The following is an 11,873-nucleotide window of genomic DNA, read 5'->3' as shown; positions in this document are numbered from 1 at the left end:
CTTCAGTACATAGAATTTAACAACATATCAGTGTTGGAAATCACATTGGAGAGAAACTGTACATAATCTAATGTTACTTTTCAAAATAATTTCATTTATATTGAGATATGTTGTGATGTTTACAAGAAAAGGTGATCTTTTTGAGGAATAATTTTTTTGTAATAGGTTAAGGAATAAACAGAGGGAAGAAGTAATGTACAATTGAGGACTTTGCTCTGTCCTCATAAGCCTCTTCCTCTCTAACTGGGTAAAAAAGTCAAAGCAAATGGGTTGGGTATTAAAATAAGTATGATAAAACACTGCAAAGTATCTATCCTTAGTTAAATGCAGCATCCCCTAAGCAGAAGTCTTTGATCCCAGATGGCTTAAAGCTACGCCTGAGATGAGATGCCACAAAAAGAGATAAGCATGGGCATGGCTGGACGTGGAGAATCAGGAAGTCTCTAGGCCAAAAGGAAAGTAATTAGAATTAAGATAAAATAAACTGATAGTAAGAGAAAATATTGGAAAGCAACCAAGGACATCTTAAAATGCCTAAGTTCTTTTCCTTTCATTCTTGCTTTGATCAATATTCTAATTTCTCAGAATCTTCTTACAGACTGTGTTTATCAGTTCTTTTACTTATGTTGTAACAAATAATTCTTGTAGCCAAGAAAATAAAGTGTTCTGATGGCTCAGCCATCAGGTTCCTGAGGAGAGAGAGTTAGCCAACTTGTCTACCTCCATGACCTATTTATAGCCTACTATACAGATGGGTGATCAACACTCACTGAGTACCTATACTATGCCAAGAAATTTAAAGACATGATTTCATCTAACTCTCAAAACTATCCTGTGATACAGGTACTGTCATCAAGTTAACTGGAGCTGAAAGAGGTTGGGTAATTTGTTCAAGATCATGCCGCTAGTAAATGGCAGAAATGAACCTTAAGTCAGATCTTTCACAATTCCAAAGCCTACGTGTCTTTACTACACCCTACTGCAAACACATGTCCCTAGAATTCTTTAAAAAAGCCCTAAAAATAGGTGTCTTATAGAGTGGCCATTTAGAGGGATATACATTTTACAGTAACACTACAAGATGCTAAATTTGAAAATTTTCATCCATTTCTAATGTTTTCAGAAATCTAGTCCTGTACTCCAGATCAAAAAAGACTCCTATATTCAAGGAAGGAGTATTTCTTTTGTCAGTAGAAACAAGCATAATGCTTGTTGTGCTTTTCTAAATTTACTCAATTTCTCCTTCTTTTTTTTAACAAAAGGGGAACAAAGAGCCCTACAAAAATTTGAGTTCAAAAACATCCCTGCCCTTTGTTTCTTGCTGATTACAGCTTTTCAAAAATGAATCCATTCCTGTTGGAACATTTGCAAAACGGACTCTAAATCCAATGAGCACGTAAACACTGCTTGAGGAAAGTTCAACCGTAACTCTTTATTTGTCCTTTGAGCCCCATCAAATCCAATGTACTAACCTTCACTACAGATCAACACACCTCACAATTACCATTGCCATAAAGATTCCTGGATAAGAGACCACAGCACTACTACCTGAAAACCCACTATTCCAAGCAAACTACAAGGCAACAAGTTTTAATTTGTCTATTTCTAGGTTCCCCCTTGCTTGTGCTCATCATATAAATATCAAATCAACATTGCATTTGTGTTGTAATTCACAGGGCGCAACATGCTATTAAAATATAATAAAATACTATTTAACATGCAAGCAATGTTATAGAATAATACTTAGTGGCATCCAAAAATTTTCACTCAGTGCTGATTAAAAAAAAAGAATACAAGTCTCAAAAGAATTTTAAAGGCTATACACCTCATTGAAAAGGATCTGCAAGGATATATACTAAGTTGTTACTAGTGATTGTCTCTGTTCAAGAAGAATTAGTGCGTTTCTCTTTCCTTCTCTGTATTTTTTTTTTAATTTGAAGAACCTGCGAGACTTTCAAAGTGAGAAATAATAAAAGTTATTTATGAATTTTAATCATTACCCATAAACATATATAAATACATATACTATATAAATACATATGTATACATATATTATATATATAATTTTACATATACATATAAAATTTTGTCCTCATAACCAGGAAAAATATCCTCTTACTTGGCTGTAAAATAGGTAAAATGGGTATTACTAACTCATCGTACATGTGGATAAAGGGAGATTAAGTAATTTGCTACTAGCTCACAAGTGGAAGAGGCCAAAGTGATAGGCCTGGTGACTCTGATCTTGTGTTATTTTTGTAACTTCTTCATATACTGATGTGATTATAAGTTTAGAAGAGTCAGTTTTCATTGCAAGTACATCCATGCCATTTATTACAACTTTCTACCAATATGGAAACATTAGATGTGATGTGACAAAGATTCCACCTTTCTATCAATTCTGATACAGGGTAATGGAAGACATCACTAATCAATCACAGCACTCCATCCTACTGGCACAAGACACGACCTTAGAATCTTTTTCAACCTACTTCTCTAGATTGGGGTTGGCATATGAGTAGAATTTCGCCACAGGCACCAGAAGGACCATGAGGGCACGCATGAGAGGAATTTGCCATAGCTGCTGTATCAACTTGTACATCATCGGCAATTATATATACATACAACAGCTCGACTACTGCCTTCAAATTCATTCATCTAGTCACCTAATGTGTATAAGACACTGTGGGAAAAAGAGATAGGGTTATGCATAAATTTTACTTTCAAGGGGCCAACATTCTATTAGGGAAGGAGACTACTTCAAAAGGCTTGTACTGCAGAAGCAAGAGTTCTAAGCATCAGACATTGGTGCTCTGCTTGGAGAAAAAGCCAAAAGAGTTTGGAGAAGGGCAAGATTGACTCCAGCTAGAAGGTGCACAAGTAAAGCTTTATGGAGGGGCCAGCATTTGAGCTGGGCTTTGCGTAACAGATATGACTTGACCATGGAGGGAGGAGGAGGAGAAAGGAGTATTCCAGGCACAGGAAGAACATCAAAAAGGAGCAGAAGCAGGAAAATGCAGGGAGCGTGAGTGAAGCAGTGAATAGTTTAGTTTGGGACTGTTTCATGCTTAGGAACGGTGGGAAATAAAATGGAGAGTAACTGGAGTGAGAGAGTAGAGGGCACTAGATGCCAAGGTAAGGAGTTTGGGATTTATCTTACGGGCAATAGGGAGTTAATGATGCCTTTGAGAAGGTGGGCACCATTATGAAAGCTGGAAGCATCACACACCTGGGTGAAAACAGGCCCAAAACTTGAAGGACTTCGCAAATGGAGAACTGCAACTCCCAAGCTCAGGTGTGAAGATCTTAGTGCCTCTTTCAGGTAACACAGTAAGATAGGAGAAATAAATACCTCTGACCGGCTTTAGTACCTGCTTCTCTCTCCTGTAGTCAGAGTCTGTGTTGACCTGACCAGGACAGATCTAGCTGCCACCTAAGAGAAGATAAAAAATGACCAGCTCCGTAATGGAAACCAGGAGCACAAACACAGCTTGCTTCCTCAGGTGCAGGACAAATACATCAAGAAATCTCTCTGTTTCACCCAAGCTGGAGCCCAACTTATCTGCCAGCTCAGGGCTTCACCGTCCTCACAGAACAGAAGAAGAAGAAGGGGGAAGAAGAGAAACAGGAGGTGGGAGGTCAAGGTAAGGTGCCAGAGTGCTCTACTTCTGAGAGCTTTGGGACAGAGGACAGGCTCCAGAGAATGAGTAACAAGCATTCATTCAACACTGTCTGTGGACTAGCACTTCATAGGCACTATCTCATTCAACCCTCAAATGATGTCACAGGGAAGATACTGTTATCTCTACATTACAGATAAACCCAAACACAGAATTAGTGCCACAGACCAGAACCAGCAGAGAATTTCCCTATGAGCAGAGAGAAGTCACTTGCCCAAGATCCTAAGTCCACGTAGCTAGGTTTTTGTTTGTTTGTTTGTTTGTTTGTTGTTTTTGGTGGTACGAGGGCCTCTCACTGCCGTGGCCTCTCCCGTTGCGGAGCACAGGCTCCGGATGCGCAGGCCCAGCGGCCATGGCTCACGGGCCCAGCCGCTCCGCGGCATGTGGGATCTTCCCGGACCGGGGCACAAACCCATGTCCCCTGCATCAGCAGGCAGACTCTCAACCACTGCGCCACCAGGGAAGCCCATGTAGCTGGGTTTTATCTCAGGGCTGCCTGACTCTTCAGGCCATATTTCCCCTGCACCACTCAGCCTGTCAACTGACCAAATCAAATATCCGCATTCGCTGGGATCCTGGTTATGACCAGGAGTAGAGGCAGGAGCAGTCACTATCCCTCACTGACTTATTTTTACTCATTCCCTCAGCTCTCCTCTCTGTATTGATTTGGATTTGGGGCCTTTCTGAACATGTTTATTTCCAAGGAGTTTTCCAGACCAGCATCAAAATGACTTGTCAAGCTCTGCTCCTGTGTCAGCTGCTTGACGGACTATAGCAGCCTTGCTCTTCCTTGGAAAGTCTTTGAGCCACTGACGTTTACCTTTCTCACCTAGATTTCTGACATGGGTGTGACAGCTATGTGCACCACTCTATTTCTTTCCTGTGTTTTTCTTTCCATTCCACCAAACTAAGTTTCATGAATCCATTTCTTGGTGTCTCAGTAAAGCCCTCCAAAGAAGCTCTGGCAGCACAGGCTTATCACTGTTATTTATTGCTTATCTCCTCCATTCCGGATATGCTAAGGGATATACCACCATTGCTAAAATATTAATGCTGCATCCCAGGGCATCAAAGACGACAGAGGACAATGGGCAGGTAAACGGTAATGCCAGCTAGGGAAATAAATAAGTCAGGGAACAGGCCAACTGCAGACCCAGAAGCCCAGACAACAGGCATCAACCATCCTAACACAGACAGGGATTGTCTTTTTTTGATTGTTACTGGGGCTAATCCAATCCTATCCCACTAGCCTCTAACCTTCAGAATCAAAGTGCTTCCTGGCCTAGCAACTCATATTTTTTCGAGCTAAGAAAGATAGTTCCCTGGAAGGTCTACAGTGGGAAAATTTTGAGGAGAGGCTATTGGATCAAAATAAAAGGGCATTTCATTCTTAACCACAGGATGCCTTGTTAGTGGCATGGATTCTTAACTCCACAATGCAACAAGGACCACGGAAACTTAAGTATTTTTATGTTTCTCCAAAATGGAATGATCTTCAGTGATTTCTTTACTGATTTATTTAATTAATTCATGCCCATTGTAAAAATTTCATATACATTACATACATTCTCCTCACTCCATAAAATGACTTCAGTTACCACTGGGATGAATACCCTTAGTAATATGTTATGAATATAAAGTGCATTTTTTTAACACAAAGGTATATATACCATAACTAATGTACTGTAATCTGCTTATGTTTGACTCTATATCAAGGTCATATCTCCATGCCAAAACAGTAGTCTTTTAGTTAAAGATAACAGAGTAAGACATTTTAATTCTATTCTTTCCCTCTAAGCCCATCAAAAACAACTTTAAAAAATGGAAGGAAAGTTTATCCCTGTAGTAATGATAGAAGTAAATACACAAAATTCCAAACCATAGGCTGTGAACCACAAACCATGAACTCTGCCATATGCTTTGAAACTTGGCCCAAAATGTGAAAAGTCACTGAGGGCTACACATAACCTCCCTAGAAATTAGGCAGGATTCCCTTAACATGCTGATGACCCAGGTCTGAAAGGTCAATATATGAATTCGTTAATAGAAACAATGAGAATGAGGGACACAGACCAGCCAAAGGAGGAGTGGGGACTGTCCCTGCACTGTCCTATTCTCCACAGCAGGAAAGCTAAGCAAGGAGAACTCAGGAAGGTACATTTCATTTTTATTGTTTACAACCCAGGCTTACAAACAAGGTGGTTTGATGGCCTGGTGTGCCCACTTTGTGTCTCCTACCCTAGTGCAATTATAAATAGAAAGCCTCCTCTCACTACAGAGTGAACGATAACTTAAATAATGAATTCTCTGGTCTCTCTACTTGCTAAGAGAGACTGCTGGAGATGAGGTGGGGTAAACAGAGGAAGGACAGCATTAGCCACTGGATTACAAACAGAGGACTTTGCCACTTGCAAGCGTTTCCCTTGAGTCACAGTATTGCTGAAAACACTGAAACACAAAAGGAGACATCATTCTCAGCAGAGGAAACAGTGGTGAAACCTGAATCAAAGAAGCTGCAATTTACCCTCTCCATTCATCTCCACATGTTCTTATTTATAAACAAACACTTTTTGCATTTTTCTATACAGCATTATAATTCAACATCTGTATACACTACAAAGCAATCACCACGAGTCTAGTTACCATACATCACCCTACAATCGACCCCCTTTACCCATTTCATCCACTGTCCTCTGGTAACTGTTAGTCTGTTCTCTGTATCTATGAGTTTGTTTTTGGTTTTATTTTGTTTGTTCTTGTTTTATTTTCTTTGCATTTGTTTTGTTTTTTAGATTCCACATATAAGTAAAATCATATGGTATTTGTCTTTCTCCATCTGACTTATTTCATTTAGTGTAATATTGTACCTTCAAGGTATTATCACGAATGTCAGGATTTCATTCTTTTATGGCTGAGTAGTGTTCCAGTGTGTGTGTGTGTGTGTGTGTGTGTGTGTGTGTGTGTATGCCACATCTTCTTTATTCATTCACCCATTGATGGACACTCAGGTTATTTCCATATCTTGACTATCGTAAATAATGATGAAATGAACATAGAGATGAATATATATCTTTTTGAGTTAGCATTTTCATGCTCTTCGGATAAACACCCAGAAGTGGAATAGATGGGTCATATGGTACTTCTATTCTTAATTTTGTTGAGGACTCTCCATATTGTTTTCCATAGTGGTTGCACCAATTTACAATCCTACCAACAGTGTACAAGCATTCCCTTTTCTCCACATCTTCTCCAACATTTGTTATTTCTTATCTTTTCAATAATGGCCATTCCAATAGGTATAAGGTGGTATCTCACTGTGATTTTGATTTGCATTTCCCTGATGATTAGTGATGTCGAGCATCTTTTCATGTGCCTGTTGGCCATCTGTATGTCTTCCTTGGAAAAATGTCTATTCAGATCATCTGCCCATATCTTAATCAGGTTGTTTGTTTTTTTGTTGTTGTTGTATGAGTTCTTTACATATTTTGGATTTTAACCCCTTATCAGATATATGACTTGGAAATATTCTACTTCAGTAGGTTGCCTTCTCATTTTGATGGTGGTTTCCTTTGCTGAAAAAATACTTGTTTTTTGTTTAATTACTAAGTTACTCAATTACTTAGTTGAATTACTTGAAGATTAGTATTAGTTGGAAAGGAATCAACATTGGAACAAATGCCAAATAATTGGCAGAGAAGGTGTGGAAAGGAGGAAGTATTATAAGCCAAAAATTCAAACCAAGAAATATATATATAGCCCCTCAAAGAAATTTCCAACAACATGATGTCTGAAATAAAAATAACTCAAAGAAGAAAGTTAATATGTTTCAATTCCTATTGCTATGTAACAAAGTACCTCAAAACTCAGTGGCTTAAAACATATTTTCTCACAAATCTTCAATTTGCACAGGGCTTGGGGAGGACCATTCGTCTATATCCCATATAATATTAGCAAGGGTAGCTCAACTAAGTCTGGTGAATGCACTGATAAGATGAATCACTCAGATGGTTGGCCTCTGGGTGCTGAGTAAGCTGGGAGCTCAGCTGGGGCTGTGGCCTGGGTCCCTTAATCCACATGGTCTCTCTATCTGGCTAGTTTGAGCTTCCTCACAGGATGGCAGTCTTAAGGCAGTTGGACTTCTTGTGTGGTAGCTAACTTCTAAAAGTACAGAAGTAGAAGCTGTCCAGAATTGACACAGTATCACTTCCAGCACATTTAACTGATTAAAGTGGGTGACAGGGCCAGCTCAAATTTATGGAGCGTGAGCTATACTAGGACACAAATGCTGGCAGACATGACTCATTAGAAGACACTAAAGTAATAGTCTATTACAGTGAATCCTTTGACACCTAATGATTTATCACATTCCCCATAGCCCATCTAACTCATGCAAAAGACACACCTCCTAATCCCTGAGAATCACCCAAATCTCATCCATTACAGCACCAGATTCAGACTTGAAGTCCAAGATATTGTCATTTAAATGAGCTACAGTTCTGAATGAGGCTCCTCAAGTGCAGCTCTCGATCTGAAGATGTATGAACTAAAGAGGCAAGTTTCTAACTCCCTGCACACACGTCCAATATATAATGGTAAGGCAAGGTCAGAAACACTAAATGAGATACTCTCATTCAAAAGAGGGACAATAAAAGCACATAACAGTCAGTGGTCCATAATAATTCTGAAATCCAGTGGGGCACATATCACAGGTTCCTTGATCAGGATCCAGTTCTGTCATAACCTATGATGACTGTCCATGTCTCCTAGCTTTAAGCTCTGAGTTGTGGCTATTCTCTTTGACTCATCTTTCCCTTTCCATAAAATATGGTCCATACTTACAGCTGAGTAACTTTCTCAACCTGCAACGTAAGTTAGGGGCCTAAAGGCCTCTTTTAATTCTCAGCTCTTTCTGTTAACTTTTAGTCCAAATTGATATAATTCCTATAAAAATCTGTGTAATTTGTAGCTATCTAATTATAACTCAATTCATTAGAAAAGAGAAATGTCCATGCAAATCCTCTCTACTTTAGAACTGTGAATCAGAGTGCTATGACAAGACCCTTAAGATTTTTAGAAATTTATTGTCTAGCTGAGAGGGTCTACAAGTCATGCTCTTAAAATTACTAGAAGTCTCTTTATTCTAGATAAGAAAGGATCTATGAAGCACTGCCTTTCATCTGTCTAATGTCTTAACAAAGGATCTTACAGAGTTTTGACCACAAAGCAACATTCCATAGGCAGTGTTCTATATTCTATATTTGCCCTGACACTGTCTCTTATTTTGAGATAATTTTCCTGGCTAAGAATGTTAGAATGAGAAATATTTTTATCTTCTGACTTAGCAAGTTCTGGGTTAGAAATACTTCCTCTAACTCTGTTTAAAAATGAAGTAGTTCCTTCTTCAGTTCCTCTCTCTCTAACTGTACCTTATTATATGTAGATGAAAGGATCAGTTGGTGCTTTCAATATCTGGAAATATTCTTAGCTAGGTATGTAAGTTAGTTAGGTACATTTTCTTTTTCTTTTCTTTCTTTCTTTTTTTTTTTGGCCACACCACACAGCTTATGATCTTAGTTCCCTGACCAGGGATCGAACCTGGGCCCTCAGCAGTGAAAGCACAGAGTCCTAACCACTGGACCACTAGGAAATTCCCTAGGTGCATTTTCTATTTTTCAAGTTACTACAGGTATAGTCTAATCAACTGTCCCATTAAATGTATAATATGGGCCCCCTTTTATGAAGCTTCCAGGAGCAGCTTCCTTTCTTCTTTTCAAGTCTCCACTGACAGTCTCCCAAGACGCTTCTAGCTCTGCCCATTGTCAGGTTCCAAGAAGAAGTCTCTCAGAAGAAGTTCCAAGAGAACAAACCCCAATGAGCAAGAATATTTTCTTGAAATAAAGATGGAAATCTATATCCAAAAAGACACACCATAACTCAGGAAAAATATGTAAAGAGATATCCTGAAAAACTTCAAAGATATACAGAAAGAATTCTATAGATATATAGGCTAAAAAGTAGTAGCCCATGTACAAAGGGGAAATAGTAGACTTGCTTCAGATATCTCATGGTAACATTAGATGATAAAAGGCAACAGAGCAATGTGTGCAAAATTCTGAGGAAAGTTTATACACAGCCAAGACTACAGTAAGTACAAGGTTAAAGACAGAAACTCATTAGCCTTAAGGACTCAGAGAACACCCCCATGAGTCTTTCTGAGGGGGAAAAAAGATTGATGATACATCTAGCCAAATAAAAGATAGCTTAAAATGAAGTACTCAAAAATGAATATGTTGTGATAAAATACCAGTGAGAATTAAATCCAGTTCAACATAGAATTAAGACACATCAACATCATGAACTATGCAGAAAGCCAATGTTATACATCTTAACAATGTGTAAATAAAAATATAAAACAGTTAGTGGAGGGCTTCCCTGGTGGCGCAGTGGTTGACAGTCCACCAGCCGATGCAGGGGACACGGGTTCGTGCCCTGTCCGGGAAGATTTCGCATGCCGCGGAGCGGCTGGGCCCGTGAGCCATGGCTGCTGAGCCTGCGTGTCTGGAGCCTGTGCTCCGCAATGGGAGAGGCCACAACAGTGAGAGGCCCGCGTACCGCAAAAAAAAAAAAAAAAAAGCTTAGTGGAGAAGCAAGTTGGAACAAAGTAAAATGTATTCTCAGCGTCCTCATTTTTCAGACTAGAGAGTCTATAAATGCTGACTAAGTTTGATACTAAAAACTAATTACCTCAAACTTTCCACATTTTAAAAATTGAGTATTACTAGAAATTATAGCTCTTCTTACCTGAAGTTATACAACAGCATTAGATGACTTTTCTGAGGTTAAATTCAAGTAATTAAAATTTTGTTAAATTTAAACATATAGGACTCTGGCCATTACAGAATAACAAGGACCACATTTAACCTCCTATGATAATCAGCTACAAAACTGGACAATATATAGGAAATAATCATTTGCAGACATTGGAAAATAGGCAACACAGATTGGGATCCCTGAGAGAGGGGAAACAAACAAGGTGATCCCTACAATTGTTATGGTTTTCTGCCTGAAGCAATTTTAAGACCGTGAGCAGGGAAGGGATAACCAAACACAGGTTGATGGTTTTGCTGAAACACACATCAGAGATTGAGGAGGATGAAATGGCTGGAAACTGTGGGTGGAGCTCCAGAAAGAATGAAGTTACACAATAAAAGGGCTCTAGAAATCTGCATAAACGTTACCTTGAGTCTTTGCTAAGTGCAAAGTTGTGCAAGAATAGAGTGAAACTCCACAAGACAGAATGATGAATGACTGAGCTGTGAAGGCAGAACAACTGCCAGACCTCACATAGGATTGATAGGTGTTCTAGCTTCAATGTGCCAGAGTAGGGAGTCCACAGTGATCACCTGGGCAATTCCATGGACACCCAGAGGAGTCATGATTTAGTAATAGGGCTGATCTATGCCTAGAGTTAAGTCTACTATACACTAATCCTCACAAAGCTTAAAATGAGGACTCAGTGAGCTCAAACTAATAGAAAAATACATGTCTTTCAATACAAAGTTCAAAATTCTTTAAAAGAAGACAACATAGTCCAGACATTCAACTATATAATATTCACAATGTGCAGCACCCAACCAAAAATGACTAGTATAAGAATCAGAAGAATGTGACCCATAATCAGGAGAAAACTAAGTCGATAGAAACAAACACGGAAATGACAGAGATTATGGAACTCAGACAAGGATAAGTTAAAAGTTAAACAGTTACTATAGCAATATACTCATATTTTATAGAAAACATAACTATAATGAGGAGAGAAATCAAACATATAAAGAGCCAAAGGAACTTTTAGAGATAAAAAGTACAATATCTGAAATAAAAATTTTATTAGATTTGACCTTGCAGAAGAAAATACAGTTAATCTTGAAAACATAACAATACAGTACGAAGTAAATGAAGCTCCTCTTAGTAGTTAACCCCCCGTTACTATAATAATATTTTATAACATAAATTAAAACTTTCTTTATTAAAATTACTTGTTAAAATTACTGCTGTGTTTTCTATTTCCTGGCTGGATCCTGACTGGTACAGCAAGGCTGCTGAATACAAAGTCAGTACACAAAAATCAATTGTTTCTAAATACAGACAACGAACAATTGGAAACTGGAATTTTAAAAACAATATATAATAAAA

The sequence above is a fragment of the Aethalodelphis obliquidens genome, unplaced genomic scaffold, assembly GCF_003676395.1.
Source record: "Aethalodelphis obliquidens isolate GAN/ISIS:26980383/991018 unplaced genomic scaffold, ASM367639v1 scaffold22, whole genome shotgun sequence".
Classification (NCBI taxonomy): domain Eukaryota; kingdom Metazoa; phylum Chordata; class Mammalia; order Artiodactyla; family Delphinidae; genus Aethalodelphis; species Aethalodelphis obliquidens.
This window is presented reverse-complemented; position numbering follows the sequence as displayed.